Here is a 23189-nt window from a genome sequence, read left to right as displayed (position 1 = left end):
ACTTTCAATGACATTAAATATTCTTCTAAGTAATAATTTTACAGCCACCTCCAGATGGCTTAACATCGTATTACTTAACAAATCCCTTATGCTTAATCCTTTAGATTATTTCCAGTTTTTCTCCATTATAAATAGGATTGGCATGAGCATTGCTATTCAAGTACCTTTTTTTACCCACTCTGTGGGCAGTGGCATTCTCCTACTTTTTTTCTTTTTTTTTCATTAATAAGCTTTATTTTTCTAGAGCACGTTTGGGTTCATAGTAAAACTGAACGGAAAGCCAGTTCCCATTTAGCCGGTCCCTACGCTAGCACAGCGCCCCCTACTGTCAGCATTCCATACCGCAGTGGTGTATTTGTTAATAATCCATGAACCTACACTGACTGACTCATTATTATTAAAGTCCATAGTTTTATATTAATGTTTAGTCTTAGAACATTTTTTATATCAAAATATATCATCCTTAAGATAAATCCCTTGAAGTGTAATTGTTGAGAATCAAAGGATATGAACATGAGACAAAATTTTACACATATATTTTGAGTATCAGTTTTTCACCAAGTTTAAACCTGAGACATCTTCCAGCATGGCACAATAATTTGCAGTCCAACATATGTGGATTCAAACCCCAGCTCTGTACTTTCTAGCATGCTGACTTTTTGTGCAACTTGAATTCTAAACTTCAGTTCCTTCACATGAAAAATGGGGATAATTACAGCCACTTCAGATGATCATTGTGAGAACTAAATGAAATCATGTGTTTAACCTGCTTAGCACAGCTCCTAGTATCAATAGCTATTTTTGCCAAGAATTTGCTTGAGGTCAAGGCTTTGCATTGAGTCAAAGTTCTGAAAGTCGGAGTTCTCTGCTGACATTTTAATAAGATACACCACACACAGAGCATCTCTCTCCTTTCTAGAACACCCACTTTGATCTCAAGATCATCGGTGAAGATCCAGGCCACCCAATTACATGACTGTATGACCAGCCTACCTGCATAATCCACGGTATGTTGAATGGGATGAGTTGATCCCAGTTCATCCTTACCTCCTCATCCTGGCCAGGATTTGCTGTGGGTGATACACTTCCTCCCTCCACTGACTTTGAGCCTAGCCATGTGACTTCCCTCTGCCACTGGACGTGAGCAGATGTAAAGTCTACCACACCCGCTCAGAAGTTCCCGATGAGCTCATGATGTTTGATTCAGCTTCCTGGGTTCCTTCCTGCACTGTGAGGAAAAGCCTGCCCCTGCACGGATGCTCTTCAACCTGCACCCTGGACACGAAAGGCATGAGGGTCGGACCTGAGCTCCACTGCAGCCAACCCACACACCAACCTGGGACAAATTAATCTGTGCTGGTGTCAGCCACAAGATTTGGAGGTCCAGGCTGGCTAATACCCATGGTTGTTCATTTTTACCAACAGAGGCATGCTTGACGGCAGAACAGAGACATCGAGGGGAAGGAAGGTGCCTCTTGAGGGGGCATATTTGTTCTGAGACATTTACTAAAAGCAGAGTCACCACAGTGACCCAGCCTTCCTTTCCTCATAATAAAGGCAAGGTACGGCAGAGTGTTAGCAAAGAGAATATGGTTGAGAAACCGGGGCCAAAGCCCCAAGGTGGCCAGGCTGGCAATGGAAGTTGGCCTTGTCTCACTTTGGTTATTTCTCTCCAGCAGTGATTTACAAGGTGATAAAGAACTTCAAGCCACAAAAGGTACTTAGGCTGTTAAAAACCAGCTTTTTATGATCCCTTGTTCTTTATAGTACATGTTGTTTCATTAATCAAATGCTTATTCTATTACAAGTCCCAAACCTTTAAGATGGGGGGACATTTCATTTTTACTGCTCTGGAGTGGCATTAAAATCCACATGTTCCCTAGCACGGCACTGGTGAATGCTTGGTGTGCGGGCTCTTTGCATCTTCTGTTCTCTTTGATCCTATCTATTTTGTATTAATATTTTGGACTTCAAAAAAAAATTTTTTTTGCTATTTGCTTCATGTCAGCACTGGAATAAATGCTGAGAAAATTAGCTAAAATCCTTTTTGTTCCATAGCCATGTGTTTGAAGTCTAGAACTAGTCATTGATGTCATAATCAAGCACGCAGGCTTCCATGGTGTACCTCATCTCTTCTGGCCTGAGCTTCAGCTGCTGCTGCTGCTGCTAAGTCGCTTCAGTCGTGTCCGACTCTGTGCGACCCCATAGACTGCAGCCCACCAGGCTCCGCCGTCCCTGGGATTCTCCAGGCAAGAATACTGCAGTGGGTTGCCATTTCCTTCTCCAGTGCATGAAAGGGAAAAGTGAAAGTGAAGTCGCTCAGTCGTGTCCGACTCTTAGCGACCCCATGGACTGCAGCCTACCAGGCTTCTCCGTCCATGGGATTTTCCAGGCAAGAGTACTGGAGTGGGGTGCCATTGCCTTCTCTGGAGCTTCAGCTAGCTCTGTCTTATCCTCAGCTGGTAAAATCAGATGCTCCCATCTAGTCTGCCAGGAGCGAAGCCTGTTTGAGTCTTTCTCTCTCTTGTCAAATGTGGGTTTTATCCTGGAATTTCTTGTTGTGCATTTTCATGACTAAAGTGATTAATCTGTCATTTTCCAGTTTTCATTTTTAGATTGTTCTGAGTAATAAATTAATATTTACACCTATCCATTTATAATTTGTAATCATTTCATAACAGCCACCTCAAATCATTCCTTAGATGAAATACGTATTACATAAGTAGAAAGATAAACCGATAGAGACATAGATAACTAATATGAACAACATTTTTTCAGGGAATTATAATGAATAAATATTTCAGAGCCTTTAGAAGGTGTTTCCAGACAAATGCAACTCCTGTCTTAAAATTGCCTAGACTATAAAAGAAACGATTCGAAAAAATTTTTTAAAGAAATGGCAGGCTCCAAGCTGCTGTTTATCAACAGTATTTGATAAACAGATCCTATTGAGAGAAAGGAAGCAAGTGCGGAGGGAGGGAGGGTGGAAGAAAGGACTAGTAATCTCCACCAGAACCTGGGAACAGAGGAACAACTCTGAGAAACACAAAATCCCTCCCAGCTCCATTCCAGCGGGAATGGGAATCCACTTCTGATCGAGGTGTGGGCAGGGCCATGCTCCCTCTGAAGACACTAAGTATTTTTCAGTGTGTCTTTACTGGTTTCTTCCTCTGACTTCAAACAGGCAGAGATCTCCCACACTGGGGGGAAAAATGTGTAAGGAGCCATCTCTCCCCCTCATATTTGCCGTTCCCTTTTACAACAAAACTTTAAATGTTTACAAATCTCAGTTTGCTCCACATTCTGCTGAAGGTGGTTTCTCAAAGCTGGCAAGGCATCATGAATCCCACATCTTCTGCTTCCTTATGTTTTTTTCCTTTGATCTCTCTATAAAATTTGACTCTAATGACTCCTTTATTCTTAAAAACCTTTGCTCTGATAACTATTTCTCCTCCTATCCATCACACCATCCCTGTTCAGTCTCCTTCACTGGCTCTCTCTCCCTCCACCATCTATCATGGCATCGAGTCCCAAAGAGCATTCCCTCTCCTCCTCTCGCCCTTTGAGCGCTCTGGTTTTCATGCTAAATATGGGGATGATCCTAAAGCATCTGTCTCTAACACAAACCTCATGCAGCTGTTTCATCCTCTATAGTAAATTTCCTCTGGGATGGGCAAGTGCATCTGTTTCACCTCTAAATGCTGTTCTCCAAACATTTACTGTGCACTTCTTATCAGACCGATCAAAGCACCTTCCTTTCTATTCCAAATTCCTGAGTCTTAATCCAGTCCCGCATCGCCACCCGTGTGGATTATTACAGTTGATTCCCCTTAGGTGGCCTGAGCCCAATCTCTGCCTCCTCTGCTCTGCCATGAAGACCAGGGGGCTTTGAACCAACCATGGGCTTAGAATCAAATGTGGTAGGTATGATGATTTAGTTTTAAAGCCTATGCCTGGTCCCTACACATAAATATTCTAATGTAGTAGGTCTTAGGTGGGGCCCCAAATTTTATATTTAAAAAATGAAACAGGTTATATTAATTTCCTAGGTCTATGGTAATGAAGTATCATAAACTCGGTGACTTAGAACAACTGAAGTGCATTCTTGTTTCACAGTTCTGGAGGCTGGAGGTCTATTGGCAGGGCTGTGTTCCCTCTAAAGGCACGAGAGAGAGCTCTTCCAGACCTCTCTCCCAGCTTCTAGTAGCCTCAGGCATTCCTTGCTTGAGATGCCCACCTCCTCCCTGTGTCTTCACATCTCCCTGTGTGTGTGTCTGTCTCTGAGTCCAGACTTCCCCTTTTTATAAGGACATCCATTATATTGAACTAAGGTCCATTCTAATGGCCTCCTTTTACCTTGATTACTTCTGTAAGGAACCTGTTTCCAAATAACATCACATTCTGAGGTACTGGACGTTAAGATTTCAATACATCTTTCTTTTGGCTGTGCTCTGTCTCTTCAGTTGTGTCCAGCTCTTTGCGACCCTTTGGATCGTAACCCACCAGGCTCCTCTGTGCATGATTCTCCAGGCAAGAGCACTGGAGTGGGTTGCTGCTTCCTCCTGCAGGGGATCTTCCCGACCCAGGGATCGAATCTGTGTCTCTTATGTCTCTTGCACTGGCAGGTGGGTCTTTACCACTAGTACCACCTGGGAAGCCCTAGCTTTCTTTGGGAGGACACAATTCAATGCATAGCATAAGTAATCCCTACCACACCATAAATTTGTAAACCACTGATGTAGATCATGGGTCAGCACATTACAGTCATTCTTCAGTATTCACAGGGGATGGTTCCAGGACCCCCTCCCGACTACCAAAACGTGTGGTCACTCAAGTCCTTCAAATAAAATGTCATAATATGTGCCTAATAATATTTGCATAATATTTGTATACATAAGATTTGCATAATCTCTGACACATCCTCCCATTCACTTGAAATCACTTCTAGATAATTTATAAAACTTAACACAATGCAAATGCTATGTATTTGTGTTTGGGGACTTTCTGGAATTTTTTTTTTTTCAAATATTTTTGATCCTCAGTTGGTTGAACCCAGAGATGTAGAACCTGCAGTTACAGAGGGCCGAATGGACATCCCACCAACCAAAAGTCCTGCCTGTTTTTAGAAATAAAGTTTTATAGGGACACAGCCACACGTATTTAATTGTATTTTATCTCTGGCTGCCCTCATGCTATAACAGCGGAGTTAGTATATGCAACTGAGGCTGCATGGCCCCAGAGCCTAAAATAGACGGAGAAAAAGCTTGCAGATCCTGGCCCTACACCACCGCTATCCAAAGTGAGGGCAGGTAACACTGTTGGAAGTGGAGATTTTTTTTTTTATGTGGCTTCCCAGGTAGCTCAGCTTTAAAGAATCTACCTGCAATGCAGGAGATCCCAATTCGATTCCTGGGCCAGGAAGATCCCCTGGAGAAGGGACAGGCTACCCACTCCAATATTCTTGGCCTTCACTGGTGGCTCAGACAGTACAGAACCCACCTACAATGCGGGAGACCTAGGTTCGATCCCTGGGTTGGGAAGATCCCCTGGAGGAGGGCATGACAACCCACTTCAGTATTCTTGCCTGGAGCATCCCCATGGACAGAGGAACTTGGTGGGCTACAGTCCATGGGGTCGCAAAGAGTCTGACACGACTGAGTGACTAAGCAGAGCACAGCATAGCACATATGGAACCAAATATCTAGTCATACAGTGAGAACGTATTTCCTTCTTAATATTCTTTCTATTTTTATGGTTCATGAAGGAGAGGATTTGTTTTGTTGCAGATCTTTATAGAATCTGTTTTTGACCAAAAGAGAATAGACTTCAGACTTAGAAATGTGAACAGAAAACAGTGCCTACCTAGAATTCAGCATGCTTTTCTTGGATTTATTTTTTTTATGTTTGTTTCAATTAATGACAAGAGGTATTTGTTTTTCATGTATAGTAGTGATGTAATTTCCTTTGAAAACAGACCAATTAAATGGGAGAATAATATAAGGAACAAGATGAAGTAATATGTAGAAAAAATCCCAAAGGTATTCACTAATGGCTAGTTTTCAAAACACTGCCCCTGTCTAATGTCACATCACTTGCATGATGTCTCTCCCCTGCTCTAACTTCTTCACTGGGTTTCCTCCTCACTCTAATATTCAAGGCCATCTGCGCTCTGTTCCCACCCAATGCCTACAATTTTAGCCAACTGTTGCCTGCACTAGATGTAAACCAGCCATGAGCCAAGCTCCCTGGCCTCTCCTCTCTCCACTGATCACATAACTGCCTTTTTATCTGTGAGTCAATTCAAATATTTTCCTCATAATTTAATACTATTTTCCCCATGTCTTGCTCTCTTCTCTGTCTTGACTAAGCCACATCCTATCCACTTTTCACCAGTGAGCTCAAGCCCTACTCACTGGGTGACAATGTGACCAATGATGTGACTTTCTGCAGATCGCTAACTGTACTTCACTGTCTGTTTGATACAAATTGGCTTTGACTCATTCACTAGATATTAACAGAGCACCTACAAGTATGAACCTTGTCCTAGATGCTGTAAGAATATAATAATAAACATGACATGTGAGCCTTGCCTTCACTAGGCTTTTAGTCCTCGGAGGAGGAAAGTAAAAGTCACTCAGTCTTGTCTGACTCTTTGTGACCCCATGGACTGCAGCCCGCCAGGCTCCTCTGGCCATGGGACTCTCCAGGCAAGAATACTGCAGTGGGTTGCCATTCCCTTCTCCAGGGGATCTTCCTGACCCAGGAATTGAACCCGGGTCTCCTGCATTGCAAGCGGATTCTTTACCATCTGAGACACCAGAGAAGTCTTTGGAGGAGGAGGGACAAGCAAAGCACTGAGGGGATTAAACGATGAGTATCCTGAAGGGAAGGTGTGGGGGGATGGGGGTCTATAGCAGGGAGGTCTTACCTATTTGAGAGAGCTAGATCAGCCTCCTCAAGGAAGTGAGAACCAAAGGATGAATTGCAGTCAGCTTGGTGAATGAGAAGAATGGGGGAAAGGGGAGAGGGCTGGGGTAGAGATGGTGAGAGGGGTTGAGGGGAGAATGGCAGAAGAAATGAAAGCAAAATCTCAAGAACGGGAGATGAGAGAGAACACCGAGGTTTAAGGAGCTGTAGGAAGGACATGGCAAAAGGTGGGGAGAGGTTACAGCAAGTAATGATACTGCGGAGAGTGAAGCAACTTCTGCAAGGTTATGTACTTCTTGTAATGTTGAACCCTGGAGTTTATGGAGATGCACTAATGGGTTTAAGCCAGGCAGTGGTGTGGTCATGTCTTATTTTGGAAAATGCACTCTAACCTCAGTGTGTAGAAAGGATTAAAGAGAGACAGGAGGAAGGCCAGCGAGGAGCCTACTGTATCAACTGAAGGATGAGGCCATCTGGGAGGGGCAGTGGCTTTAGAAATAGAGGGGATTGGAGAGATATTCATTCAGAAAGAACTCACAGGACTTAGGTTGGATGTGTGGAGTGAGGAAGAAGGAAAGATCTCAGAAGTCCCTGGACTTTGTCTGGAACAACCTGGTGGGTGGTGATGTTATTTACTAAGACAGGAAATACTAAAGGAGGGATGGAAACTGGCTAGGAGGGTTGGAGGGAGTCGTGGGAAGGGGATGAAAAACTGTGAAAAGCATTGTGACCTTTAAGCCTCAAGAAACTGTGAGCTCCCCACGTGGTGATGGTACCCTGGGGGCAGTCCTGGGAACTAGCCACATCACAGAGCTTTGCAGTCTTGTGAACCTGACAAAAGCTAAGGACATGCACACTGATTTTGCATAGAATTTTAGGGGAGTCACAGACTCCTGGACCCTAATAAGTGCTCTGATGGATAATAGAACCTGCAAGATTAGATGAGATAATCCAGGAAGAGAACAGAGCAATAATTTAAGGCAGAGAGCTAAGGAACCCCAGCACCTAATAGACACTTCTCGTAGAGGGAAAAGAAGAAGCAGATTGAAAAAGATAGCCTAAGAAATGGAAGGAAAACTGTTTTAAAAGGCAGCATCTGAACAAATGCTGATACTTTCAAATCAGTATCATTCTGCCCATTCATTCTAAATAACACATCTGCAGGTTCTTTACGGAGAAGGCAATGGCACCCCACTCCAGTACTTTTGCCTGGAAAATCCCATGGAAGGAGCCTGGTAGGCTGCAGTCCATGGGGTCGCTAACAGTCAGACACCACTGAGTGACTTCACTTTCACTTTTCACTTTCATGCATTGGAGAAGGAACTGGCAACCCACTCCAGTGTTCTTGCCTGGAGAATCCCAGGGACGGCGGGGCCTGGTGGGCTGCCATCTATGGGGTTGCACAGAGTTGGACACGACTGAAGGGACTTAGCAGCAGTGGCAGCAGCAGCAGCAGCAGCAGCAGCACCAGGTTCTTTGAAAGCAAGGGCTTGTACTTCTTTTGTAAACCTGTTATCTAATAATTAATTCTCATTTGGCCAACAACTCATACACAGCACTTGTGCTCTGTCGCTAAGTCGTGTCCGACTCTTTGCCACCTCATGGACTGTAGCCCACCAGGCTCCTCTGTCCATGGGATTTCCCAGGCAAGAATACTGGAGTGGGTTACTATTTCCTTCTCCAGGGGATCTTCCTGAGCCAGGGATCAAACCTGCATCTCCTGCCTTGGCAGGCAGAATCTTTATCACTGATACACAGTACCTTGAACTAAATTCACAAATAATGAGGAATTAGTAGGCTGAGCTTGCTATTACTTCAAAATAGTAAAGCAAATAATCAAATAACTTATGGAATAAACACTATGTGGAAACCATGGGGTAGTCTATCTAAAGTGGCCTGGAATGTAATCTCTCCTAAACACATAATTGTGACGTGCACTTGAAGCCACTCGTGGAATAATATGAGCTGCATCTATTCTAGCAAAGACTGATACTGACTACACAGAACACTCACAGCGCGAACAGTCACTGGGCCAGGAATCAGAAGAACTGGGTTCCAGTCCCGATTCTGCCAGTCAGTAACTGGATTACCGTGGGCAGGCCTCTGCACTTCCCTGGGTCTGAGGTTCAAGGTCTGAAGTCTGGTATCATCCACTCTGTGCCTTTAACGCTGAACATTAGCAATTCCACAGATGTTCAGACAGATGACTGCTGATAGCAAATGATCTATAAATTCTACATGACAGTGCACCCCTTACACACTGCAGAACAAAAGCAATTGTTACCAAACTTTGCAAAGCTGCCAGCATGTTATTAGGTATACAAAAGATGGATTCTTTCTTTTTCTGAGGAGCATTTCTTCTGATTATTTTGGCCGGTGAATAATTTCTAAGAGTGAGTGACGGTGATTAATTGCCAAATGGTTCTAATCAATTATCTAACACCACTCTGCTACTAATGGAAAGAGGGAAATGAGTAAATTCCCTGCTGATCTATACCTAGCATAAATAATAATTAATTTTCTTTATGAACCTAAGTTTTCTAAATATGTTGAGAGAATAAGCAAAAAAAATTAAACATGACCTTAACAACAAGCAGATGGCATTCTCCTTTCTGTGATTATGTACACTTTTGAAGTTTTACAGAAACCACACAACACTCATGCTTTCAATTATTTTTCCAGCTAACAGAGGCAGACACCAAATGCACTTTTTTCTTTATAACTGATTGCTCTTCCAGTCCAGTTCATGTGCCTGAGTTGGAAATGCACCTCCATGAAGGAAAGAGAAATAAACTTTAGCAACCTCTTGAATTGGCATCCCCAGAAATATTTGACTAAATTTAAATCATCATTTGGCTAGGTCCCCACTCCCACTTTCTTTTTTTTTTTATGGAAAAATAGGGAAAGAGAACTCAAAGAGACTGGATCCAATTAAAGCAACTTTGTCTTTTCTCTATATATTGGAAAAATTTACTGCACTGGTAAATATTAAGTACACATGGATTTTTCTTTTGTCTCTTCCTCGTTATCTTCTTGGCTGTATCTTTTCAGTCCAAACCAAGAGAACATTTACAGATAGAGATGGGGCATGCTTATTATCCTTGCCCAAAGCATTCTAAATTTTGCATATTATCTGCTGAGGTCTTTCTGAAAGTGGAGAAAAAGAAAATAATAATACTATAATTTGAAATATGTATAAAACCCAAAGAGGTTAGTAAGAAAAATGTCAATTAGGTTCATTTACTTGTTCATTCAGATATTTATGAAGTGCCTCCTATGTCCTGGCACCCTTCTAAGGACAGAGCTACTATCTCAACAGCTTGGTGTCATATGTCAGGTTGCTACCCTCTGCACTGATACTATGTTTTAGGGTATATAACTTCACTAATCATGCTGTCATGAAGTATGCATAATTAGATTCTTCTGGGGGTTTTTGAGATGTACACTTTATTTTCTATTAAAGTGTAGTCAATTTACAATATTACATTGGTTTCAGGTGTACAACATAGTAATTCAATGTTTGTACAGACTAAACTCCATTTATAGCTATTATAAAATATTGGCTACATTCTCTGTGCTGTACAGTATGTCCTTGTACATTATTTATTTTATATATAGTAGCTTGTACCTCTTAATGATTCTTTTGGAGGTGACTAAAAATTCCATTTGGAAATCTCAATTAGGCAACACATGACAAATGCATGTCAAAACTTCTGTTTAATTTGACATTTAACTATTGAGGCCTGTGACATACAGGTGTCTCTGAGTACCTGGCCTGGGAGTCTCTGCAAGCCAGTCTCTTGTCCTTCATTTAGGTACATTCCATCACCCTGCACAGCTCCTGGCCCAAAAGGTTTTCAACACATGAAGCAATCAACACTTACTATTTTGTATTATGACTCCACAGCTGTGAGCTACTTTAAAGTAGCTTTAAATAGTGAAGTTCCAAACAATTAAAGAATAAAAGTTTCCCTCTTATTTTAAGCCATGCCCTATGAAGAAAGCATACTTGTAAGGCTGCGGTAGGGGCCTCTTAGAGAGGACCTCACCTTGTGGTGGGGGGGGCGGTGAAGATCATCTTGATGTAGGAGATAGACGGGCTCCAGGTTAGACATTTACAACTGGCCTCCTATTTACATTTCATGGGGCATGAAGAAGGGTGCTTCAGGCTGGGTACCTTAATGGTTAGCACTTCCTGAGATGAGAGAGAGGTGGGCTCCAGGTAAGTCATGGACAATCAGCCTCCTTTTTGCCCTCCAAAATGGAAGTAACAACAGAAACAGGATAAATAGCCAGTCCTTGTCTCTTGTAACCCCTTCAGGTAATAGTCATGGCAGAATTCAAGGTAATAGTCATGGTAAGGACAAAGAGGCACAAAACCCTATTTGAATAAAGGATTAAAGGATCTCCCTCCCCCCTCTTTTGACAAGGAAGGCACTACACATGCTCAGAAAGGCTCCTTGTGGGTCAAAATTCAGGAGATAACACCAGACCATGATGAGTTTTGCTCTTCCCAGAAGCCTTCACTTCGAGATCCATCGTGGCTGAGGGGTGCGTGCACACCCAGGGGAGTGTCCCAGGGTAGATCAGGAAAAAGAAACCAAATAATTGGCCCAAAGGAAAGACAAAGACCTGGAAGAACTGCCCTATATAAATGACTTAACCACCTCTTTACTACACTCCTCCTCACTAGGGAGGACACCCACACTCTCTCTCTGGGTATGCATCTCTGCCTTGCTTCTGTCTTAACTAAATAAACTGTTTCTCTATGTGATCTCCCATTTCTTGTTGGGCTGTGTCTCTAGTAAACTTTGTACCTGCATTTACAGTTTCTGCCTCTGTGATCAATGCATTATTTACTGGGGGAAAAGACCCAGGGAAAAATAGCTTCTAGCCTCTAGCCCTGGCTGGTCTGGTGGCTAGGATTTCTGGTTCTCATCCAGGCTACCCAGGTTCAGTTTCTGGGGAGGAAGTTAAGATCTTGCTTCACGCCACCGCTCACTGCTGCCTCGCTGAGATCAGTCTGTGACACAGAAATCACCCAGAGGGGGCTTCCCAAAGTGCACACCCCCAGATCTAGTCTCAGTCTTCCTGACCAGATCTCAGGTGAGAGAGGGGATGGATTTTCAGGAGGGCCGAGTCCCTCTGTGTGTAATCTTCTATGGTATGGAACCCTTACAACATGTCAATTTTAAAATGTGTGGAAAAAGCTAGGATGCTATCCAGAATTAAGAGGCCTGCACTAGAGGGAGAAGGCTTCATTCAGTCTTTGTATTTCAGACACCCTTTTCTTTAAGCAGAAAGTCACCCAGGGAACAATGGGAAGCTGGACTCTGATCTCCCGTCTAATTTTCAAATTGATGATTTAATTGAGGGCTTCCTGCACGGATGTAGAGAAGTCTCCTGATTCATTAGCATAAATGGAATGAGCAGCCATTAATTAGAGAGAGATTAGTTTAAACAAAAAGGGATTAAATTTAGATTCACTTATTATCCTTTCCATTACATTTCCAGTACTATGGAACCCTGTTGTGGGGGGGATAAGGACAAGAGAACTGGTGATCGGGCAGAATATGAATCAATTAACAGATATGTTACCTGCCTGCTTTGTGCAAGAATCACTGTGTATAGGATGATATAAAGATAAAACATGATAGAACTGAACACACACACACACACACACACACACACAGATGGAGAGAAAGATGAGAAAGACAGAGACTAAAAGAGAGAAAGAGACACAGAGTCATTTTTACATTTACGTTTTTCTTCCTTTGTTGTAGAATTTTGTTTTTTCCTTTAAACCTCTCCCTTCAAACATAGAGCTTATCTAGAAACAATTTTTTTCCTGCCCTAAAATCATTAAATTCTCTGGAGACAACTTGAAAAGTATCAATATTAGATTTTTCCCAATTGAAATTACTTGCATACAGCATAGCAGAATGGTTCCCAATCCTATTAGACTAGGGCCCTCTTTAAAAAAATGTAACACCCCATTTATTACCCTGAAATGAAATCCTTTGATAATATAATCTACCTGGAACCTAATTTATTTTAAAAAATCGTTAAATTTGTTGTTTTTTAAAAAACATCAAACATTAGTAGTATGATAGTAAACAGAGGTGATTTCCAAACTTAAAAAATTAATATAATGCCATTATAGTAATATATAAAAGAAATAAAAGCAAGTAAAGAAAAAAAGGCATTTTAGGCATAAATAGTATGTATTTCATTTTCTTGATTCTTCTCCTTTTTCATATAATAAGGTAATTTTCAGATATCTCATCCTAAAATGGTGAAGAGTTTTAAAAGAAGTACTTTCATGTATTTGTGACTAGGAAATCAGATGATCGCAGTTTCTTCATCAGTGATTCTTAACCTTTCCTGGGACAGACCCCTATGATCACCTGAAAGATCTTTTCCCAGGAAAAATGTACAAATTCACAAAAGCACTTGTACACAAAAATTTCTTGCATTTGATGACCCCAGAAATCATCTGTGATCCTGATTAAGACCCTCTGATAGTCCAATGATGAAACGTTTCAGCATCATTTTCAAATGCAAATATTCTAGACTCATTATCTACCTCTGAACGCCGGTTGTCTGATGAGTAAATTCTATACTTACTCAGGCATGTAACTATCAAGGGTTAGTTTATGATTTAATAATGTCTCTACATAAGCAGAACCTTAAAGAATCATCTACTGGCCACATTTTAAAAACCATTATAAAACATGACAATCACATGAGCATAGCAAGATACAGTAAATCCTTCTCATCCTGGTTCACTTCATGCAAAATTTCAGTAGAAACAGACTTATTTTGTATCTTTTCCTCAAGTGTGAAAATTTCAGGTAAACACATGTGAGTCCCTCCAAATTGCCACCATATCCTATCACTGCATAGCTTTCAGGAGGAAGAGAGCTCTCATCACCCATCTTGGCCTCCCCTCTCCCTATCACCACTCATCTATTTTGTTCTACACCACCTTTAATTTTCAATTTACTGTGTTGCATTTTATCATATGTTCATCTTTAACTAGCACATACACAGGGCTTAACACGTGCCAGGAACTGTTTCAAGCACTTTACCAATACTGGAAGTGAAAGTGTTAGTCGTTCAGTCATCTCCAACTCTTTGCAACCCCATGGACTGTAGCCCACCAGGCTCCTCTTGTTCATGGGATTCGCAGGCAAGAATGCTAAAGTGGGTTGCCATTCCCTCCTCCAGGAAATCGTTTCAACCCAGGGATCAAACTTGCAGCTCTTACGTCTTCTGCATTGGCTGGCAGGCTCTTTACCACTAGTGCCACTCAGTAAGCCCTAAATGGAAGCTTATTGTCTACACAACCTTCCTCTCTCCACCTTACAATTAAGAAAACCATAAAATCCATAAGGAGAAAAAATATAACCATATATAATCCATGCCTTTGACATAAGGAAGAAGCCAATTGCTTTGATCTTTAAACTACCTATAGGTCGATTAGAATCTCAGTCAATGCCATAGTCATTCATGAAAAAAGAATGAAGTAAAGTGATGAACTTAGACAAGGCACAGACAATGTGACAATGTCATCCTCAAAAGGAGAAATTTCAACATCAAATGCCAAAATACATAACAGCACTAAAGACAAAAAGGAGCCTTGCATCCCTGGTGGCTTAGATGGTAAAGAATGTGTCTGGAATTGCAGGAGACCTGGGTTTGATCCTTGGGTTGGGAAGATCCCCTGGAGAAGGAAATGGCAATTTACGCCAATATTCTTGTCTGGAGAATTCCATAGACAGAGGAGCCTGGTGGGCTACAGTCCATGGTGTCGCAAAGAGTCAGGTAAAACTTAACAACTAACACTTCAAAAACTTGTAGGTCCAAAGGGGGCAATCTAGAATTTCATCTACAGGGATAATCAGATACAAGGAGAAGAGGTAGTGAAGGAAAGAAGAAAATAAAGGAAAATTGAGTACCCTGAGAAAACAAAACAGAGAGAAGAAACACCTAACCCTCCCCTATTCCTCCAAAATTGTCTATTAAAACTGCACAGAAGAGGACAAAACTGACAGAAAAGAGTGTATTGAACTATAAAACCTGCAGGTAAAACATAAAGGATTTGAAAAAACCAACCACTGTAAAAAAAAATACAAAAGGTATAATACACCTAACATAGTATTAATCATTAAGTGTACAATTTAGTGGCAGTAATTATGTTCATAATGTTATGTAACTATTACCACAATCTATTTCCAGAACTTTTTCATCACCCCAAACAAATTCTGTACCCATTTCCTCTGACTAGGCAAAGATTTCTAACTCTTATTTAAATCCTGATGCAATGAAATACTTCTGATTGCTTAACAATAAAATTTGCATGACAAAATCAAAAGACAAATAAATGAGGATAAAATATTAGTAACATAATCACAGATAAAGTATTAATCCTCCTAATGTACAAAGAACTTTTCAAACTATGACAAAATGACCAGAAATTCTATAAAAAATGGGCAAAAGACAAGAAAAGGTAATTTTCAAAGATAGAAAAAAATAGTCTGAAAGCATATGTAGATGGAAAGATTTTTCAACCTCCCTCATAAGACAAATCTGATAAATTTTAAACCAAATACAGAAAGACAGCCTCCAAGACCACAAAAGGGATCCCGGTTCAGGAAAGAGATCTTAGAATAGTACTGATGGAGAAGGGGCAGGCCACTTGGCAGTGCCATTTATCCAGGGTCTGAGAATGTAAGTGACTGGGGCTTCCCTGGTGGCTCAGATTATAGAGAATCTGCCTGCAATGCAGAAGAGCTGGGTTTGATCCTTGGGTCAGGAAGATCCCCTGGAGGAGGAAATGGCAACCCACTCCAATATTCTTGCCTGGAGAATTCCATAGAAAGGGGAGCCTGACGAGCTATTGTCCATGGGATTGCAAAGAGTTGGACACAACTGAGCAACTGACAATTTTTGGCTTGAGAATGTAAAGGCTGACTAACATCACCAGCATCAGGGAGTCAAAAGAAAAGCAATCAATTTATCATTGTAATTCTCACAAGTAACATGTTCTGGATTTCATATAATTCAACTCCTATTTACAAAAATAATTGTGAGCTGCTTTGCAGGTGGTAGGGTAGAGGGGTATGAAAGAAATATATAAGTGTAAGTGCACTAACATTTTTTTTAAATTAAAGATTGTACTTTTTGAACAATTTCAGGTCCATAGCAAAACTGAAAGGAAAGTCCAGGCATTTCCCATATACCTCTGCTCCCACACATGTATCCTCTCTCTTATCAACATCCCCACCACAGTGATACATTTGTTACAATTGATTAACCTACCATGACACATCCTTTTACCTCAAATTCCATAATTTGCATTAGAGTTGACTCCTAGTGCTGTGTAGTCTATGGGTTTGGACAATTGTACGATGATATGCTTCTATCATTATAATACCAAAATATTCTCACCGCCCTAAAAATCCTCTGTGCTCTGTCTTTTCATCCCTCCCTCCTCACAATCCCAAGCAAACATTGATCTTTTTGCTCTCTTCATAGTTTTGCCTTTTTCAGAATCAGTGGGAATCAGTATGTAGCCACCATAGACTGGCTTCTTTAACTTATGCATTTACGCTTCCTCTGTGTCTTTTCATGGCTTGATAGCTTATTTCTTTCTAGTGTTGAATAGTGTTCCATTGTCTGATTCTATTACAGTTTATTTAACAATTCACCTGCTGAAGGATATGGTGGTTGTTTCTAAATTTGGTCAATTATGAAAAAAGCTTCTGTAAACATCTGTGTGCAGACTTTTGTGTGAACATAAGCTTTCAATGATTTTGGATAAATACCAAGGAGCATGATTCCTGGATTGCATGGTATGAGTATGTCTAGTTTTATACGAAATTTCCAAGGTCTCTTCCAAAGTGGCTGCTAGCATTTTGCACTCCCATCAGTAATGTATATCAGTTTCTGTTACGTCACATCCCCCGTAGTACTTGGTGGTCGTGTCAGTGTTGTGGATTTGGGGCATTCTAACTAGACAGGGTATTAAAAGCAGAGACATCACTTGGCCAACAAAAATCCATAGAGTCAAAACTATGGTTTTTCAGCAGTCATATATGGATGTGAGAGTTGGACTATGAAGAAAGCTGAGCACTGAAGAATTGATGCTTTTGAATTGTGGTGTTGGAGAAGACTCTTGAGAGTCCCTTGGACTGCAAGGAGATCCAACCAGTCCATCCTAACAGAAATCAGTCCTGAATATTCACTGGAAGGACTGATGCTGAAGCTTGAAACTCCAATACTTCAGCCACCTGATGAGAAAAGCTGACTCATTGGAAAAGACCCTGATTTTGGGAAAGATTGAGGGCGAGAGGAGAAGCGGGCAATAGAGGATGGGATGGCTAGATAGTATCATTGACTCAATGGATATGAATTTGAGCAAACTCCAGAAGACAGCGAAGGACAGGGAAGCCTGGCGTGCTGTAGTCCATGGGGCTGCAAAGAGTCGGACAGGACTTAGGGACTGAACAACAACACCACCATGGGCTCACATTGTGTTGGGATGGAGCTGAAGGGTTGGTTCGGTCTGGGCTCAGCCCAGACAGCTCAGCTTCTCTCTCCATGTAGTTTTTCATAAATGGGCTTCTTCACATGGTGGCAGCAATATTCTAAGAAACAGAGCACAAAAACTGCAAGGTCTCAGGGGCTTTAGATTACTGTACCACATTCTGTTGGTCAAAGCAAGTCACAGGGTCAGCACAGAGTCAGGTAATGGGGAAATGATTACATCTCTCAATAAAGCTGCACAGTCATGTGGCTGTATTTTTCAGTCTACCACGATTGATGAGAGTCTGAATGTACTAGCACAAAATGAAACTTACATAAATACTGATATTTTGGAAATATTATAATTAATACTAAAACCATTAAATTTACATTTCTTAATTTTATTTCCCACCATCAGTAAAGCCTTTAATAAATGAATATCTGCCCACCATAATATCGCCACATCTTTCCTTCAAATCATGAAAACAATGAATTCAGCAAAGCATTCACTCTGTTTATAACCTGAGGTTCCGTTTTTTCTATTTTGGCCAAGTCATGCAGCATGCAGGATCCTAGTTCCCTGACCAGGGGTTGAATCCTAGCCCCTGCAATGAAGTGTGGAATCTTGACCACTGGACCTCCAGGGAAATCCCCACCTTGCTTATATCTTGATCAACATTTAAAGCCCCCAACCAAGATCTATAAATTTTTTTGACCTCTCTCTAGTTCAGTGTTTAGTTCTCATAGACAACAATGTAAGGGTTTCCTCTTTTTATAGATTAAATCAGCCAGTTTCTTTACACACCTAAAGATGAAAGAACTGATCAATATATGGTTTCCACTAGAGATAACCCAGCTATAGAAAATCAATACTTTAAAATGTTTCAACTACCATTTAAAACCCTGCCTTGTATAGTAAACAGACTGCAGGGACTCCACCTGTCACACATCAGCCAGAGAAGAGGCATAAATCCACATTCAGAAATATATGAAAATGTTGGCTTTGCATACACCGTATTTGACAGACATTTACCAAGTTCACAGGAAACATCAAGCTTTTTCTCTGGCCTCAAAATGTGAGCAAGACCATCAAAAAACTGCACAGCTTTCATACTGAGCCAACTCTCCCTTCCTCCAGGCCAATTCTCAGCTGGAGGCACTTTTGCCCACAGGGGACATTTAGTAATGTCTAAAGATATTTTACATGTCACAACAGGGGAAATACTACTGGCATCTAGTGGGTAGAGGCCAGGGATCTGCCAAACATCCTGCGATGCACAGAACAGCCCCCATGACGGAGAATTTGTCAGCTCAAGTTGTCAACAATGCTGAGATTGAGAAACCCTGTCCTAGCCGTGTCCTCAAGAAAAACCAGATCTGCTCACTGCATCAGGGTGCAGATTGGTATTTAGGAGCTGGATTCCATCATACCAGCTCAGGAGAGCCAATCATGTGTTCCTTGTCCTGTCTCCATTTTTAGGGACATGATACCAGTAACTTGAAATGGGTCATGATGAGAGTCTGCACATGAGGAAAACGCAAATGCTACAAACGAGAGCCTCTTTCCAGAAACCTAACTGTTAAACATTTATCAGTACAACGCTGGGTGCAGCCCTACCCCGTTGGAGTAATAGCCTGTGCTCAGTCCCTAAGTAGGGTCAGACTCTTTTTCGACCCCATGGACTGGATGGGGCCCACCAGGCTTTTCTGTCCATGGGATTCTCTAGGCAAGAATACTGGAGTGGGTTGCCCTTTTCTTCTCCAAGGGATCTTCTTGACCCAGGGATCGAACCCGTGTCTCTTGTGTCTCCTGCATTGATAGGCAGATTCTTTAACCACTGCACCACCTGGGAAGCCATAGTCTAGTGGACTCTGGAGGTCTCTAACTTCTTGGGCAAAAGAAGTAGCTCATTAGCAACATGCTGCTGCTGACACAGGATGACCAGCAGTGTATTATCCAGTGACTTAGCTAATCAAAGTGTAAGGTAATCTTTCCGTGGAAATGTATTTACTGCCTAAAACCCCCACGTCACACACACATACACAGAGACGCGACATGTTATTGTGCACATGCACACTGACCTCTTACTGATGCAGTGCAGTAACCAGCAGATCTTACACAGAAGGGAAGGTTTCGACCTTTCTCCAGGTAAGAGTGTAGCACCTGGGGACAGAGGAGCAGCACTAGAGGAGCCTGTGCCCCTCACAACTTTGTGGAGCATCAACTCAGATTGAAACGAGAGAGAAATAAGTTACCTGTTTAACCCACTGCTATTTTAAAATTTTCTCAAAAGAAGTCAAACTTTGAGACGACATGGATGGACCTTGAAGGCATTATGCCAAGTAAAGTCAGACAGGAAAATATAAATAAATACTGTATGATCTCACTGAGATGGTAAAGAATCTGCTTGCAATGCAGGACACCCAGGTTCTAGCTCTGGGTCAGGAAGATCCCTTGAAGAAGGGAATGGCAACCCACTCCATTATTCTTGCCTGGAGAATCCCATGGACACAGGAGCCTGGAGGGTTACAGTCCATGGGGTCACAAAGAGCTGGACACTACTGAGCAACTTAACACCTCACTTTCATATACTTAAAAAAAAAACAAAACCCTAGAAAAAGAGATCAGATTTGTGGTTACCAGAGGCAAGGGAAGGGGAGGGGGAATTGCAGGAGGGGGTTGAAAGGTACAAACTCCCGTTGTACGATAAATAAGTACCAGGGATATAATGTACAACATGATGACTATAGTGATGCTGTATATATTTGAAAGTTGCTGATTGAGTGAATCCTAAACATTGTCATCACAAGGGGAAGAGAAACCACTTTTTTAAATCTATAGGAGATGATGGATATTAACTAAAGTTGTGTGACAATCATTTCACAATATGTGTAAGTCAAGTTATTAGGCTGTGCAACTTAAATTTATAAAGAGCTGTATGTCAATTATATCTCAACGAAACTGAAAAAAGCCAAACTGTTGTATTCAATAATAGAATAACCACTGATTGCCGGGGGGGCAGGGAACTTCAATAGTATTTTTAAATAGCACATTAGCCTTCCCTGAAAGAAATATTATTGATATAAAAAATTACCAATATTTGTAAGTATACCACTATTTATTTGAATTTTCAAGCCTAGAGTTTGAAAGAATTGTTTTCTTGATGTTAGGTATAAAGATGGAAAGGCACATAGACAAAAACTATTGGGTTGGCCAAAAGTTTGTTCTGTAAGATATAATGGAAATACCCAAAGGGACTTTTTTGGCCTAACCAATATTTTAATGTAAATACCTGGGAAAACTTGCATTTTAATATTCATATATATTTGATGCCTGGCTTCCCTGGAGGCTCAGCTGGTAAAGAATCTACCTGCAGTGTGGGAGACCTGGGTTCAATCCCTGGGTTGGGAAGACACGCTGGAGAAGGGAATGGCTATCCACTCCAGTGTTCTGGCCTGGAGAATTCCATGGACTGTATAGTCAATGGGGTCACAAAGAATCAGATTCGACTGAGTGACTTTCACTTCATTTTACTTATATTTGATACAAAACTAAAGAACTGAAATTTGTACAAACCCTTGAACTTCTTATAACCCCCACCCGACACCATTATGGACCTGTCTCCCAAGTTAAGTTGCACAATTATAATACCAGGATAAGTTATAGCCTTAGAGAACAATTCTGTTTAATTAAGACGTGCGTGTGTGTGCGTGCACGCATGCTCAGTTGTGTCAGACTCTTTGCGACCCCATGGACCGTAGCCCACCAGGCTCCCCTGTCTATGGAATTTTTCCTGGCAAGAACACTGGAGTGGGTTGCCATTTCCTTCTCCAGGGGATCTTCCTGACCCAGGGATTGAACTCACATCTCTGTGTCTCCTGCTTTGGCAGGCAGATTCTTTACCACTAGCACCCCCAGACTAGAAAATATCTCAGGAAGAGTCCCAGGACAAATGGAGAGTATAAACTGCCTCTCCTGGGAGAAGACACAAGACTAGGGTCAGCCAGCTTCAGTTCAGTCATTTATCATGCGTTACTATCACCCCTACTTCAAAAAGCAACCCTAGAGATAGGCAGCTTCATAGACCTCTTCCACCTCAGAATTCTGAGGGGAGCACTTGATGTTCATCTGCACAGCCAGCCTGCAAAGCTCCTGAACCTGTTCTGTGTCTCAGACCAGGGGTCCCCAACCTCCAGGATCTAATGTCTGATGATCTAGGTAGAGCTGATGTAAAAATACAAGAAACAACGTGAATAATAAAGGTAATGCACTTGAATTATCCTGAAACCATCCCTCCCAGCCCAGTCCATGGAAAAATTGTCTTCCATGAAACCAGTCCCTGGTGCCAAAAAGGTTGGGGATCACTGGGGACTTGGGACTTTTGTCAACAGAAAGGGAGCCCAGAGCCAGCAAAGTGACTCTATGTTCTTTCCCTGCCTTTATAGCTCATCTTTCTTCTTTCTATAACTAGAAGAGGGAGAAAAGGCAAAAAGGCCTTTTGAAAAAGCTACAGAATTTGTCTAAGTCCACAGCTTATGTATCTTGGGAGCAAAACTGTTAGGTTATAAAGGAAAGGTGGGTTTCCCTGGTGGCTCAGATGGTAAAGAATCTGCCTGCAATGCAGGAGACCTGGGTTCAATCCCTAAGTCAGGAAGATCCCCAGGAAAGGGAATGGCTACCCACTCCAGTATTCTCGCCTAGAGAATTCCATGGACAGAGGAGCCTTGCAGGCTACAGCCCATAGGGTCACCAAGAGTTAGACATGACTTAGCAACTAACACTAATACTCACCACCTAGAGGAAAGCTAAGAAACCTCATTTAGAATTTTAAATTTTAAACCCCAGGCAGCCAATGTCCAGACAGTGGATATCTGGAGGTTCAAAACAGAAAATAAATCAAGGTAATTTAGGACCAGTCAATACATTCCATCCAGAAAAAAAAAAAAAACCCTCTATTTTATTAAATATATATTCACAAGCATAATGAAGTTGTTATGCCAGTTATAGTTAAACTTCCACTCTTCAGCCTCAATCTCAAGAGGAAATGTGACCTTTGGAATAGGTCCCATTTTTCCTTTCTGCCGAAACAGATTTGGAAGAGAGGGACTAATGAGAGCCTTGCCTTTCTCTGATGCTGAGTCTAGCATGACATCCCCCAAATGGTATGCTCACGCTCTAATCCTCAAAGCCCATAAATGTTACCTAATTTGGAAAAAGAGTCTTTGCAGATATAATTAAGTAAGAATTTTGAGATGACAGCATCCTGACTTATCCGGGTGGCCCTAAATCAAATGACAGCATGCTTATAAGAGACACACAGAAAAAAGGAGGCGATGAGATTACAGGTAGAGGTTAGAGCGATGCAGTCACAAACCTAGGAATGTCTGAAACCACCAGAAGATGGAAAAGGCAGCAATCATCATCCTCTAGAGCCTTTAGAGGGAGTGCAATCCTGCCAACACCTAGATTTTAGACCTCTAGGACTGTGAGAGAATAAACTGCTCTTGTTTTAAGCCACTATGTTAGTGGTGACTTGTTGCCACCACAAGAAACTAACATAGTAGTGCAAGCTGTATAAATAATCTGAGAATGAAGGCCATAGCGCCAAGGTGATGTGCTAAGATCCAGCAGTATTTGTCTTCCTCGTCTGTGAACAGGGATAACGAAGACAATGTTAGCCAAGGTTCAGGACAGCACCTGACACCAGATCCTCCATAAGGAATATCCACTG

At 41.7% G+C, this 23189-nt stretch overlaps 1 long non-coding RNA gene across 7 annotated transcripts in view; it reads right to left on the bottom strand.

Annotated features, from left to right (window-relative positions):
- Positions 1 to 23189, bottom strand: part of LOC145518087 (uncharacterized) — an 854536-nt gene that overhangs the window by 532643 nt on the left and 298704 nt on the right. The window lies entirely within an intron of this gene.

This window comes from Giraffa tippelskirchi, chromosome 8 (genome assembly GCF_054371585.1).
Source record: "Giraffa tippelskirchi isolate mGirTip1 chromosome 8, T2T-mGirTip1v1.2.pri, whole genome shotgun sequence".
Classification (NCBI taxonomy): Eukaryota; Metazoa; Chordata; class Mammalia; order Artiodactyla; family Giraffidae; genus Giraffa; species Giraffa tippelskirchi.
The sequence above is the reverse complement of the archived record's forward strand: the minus strand, read 5'-3'. Positions and strand labels throughout refer to the sequence as shown.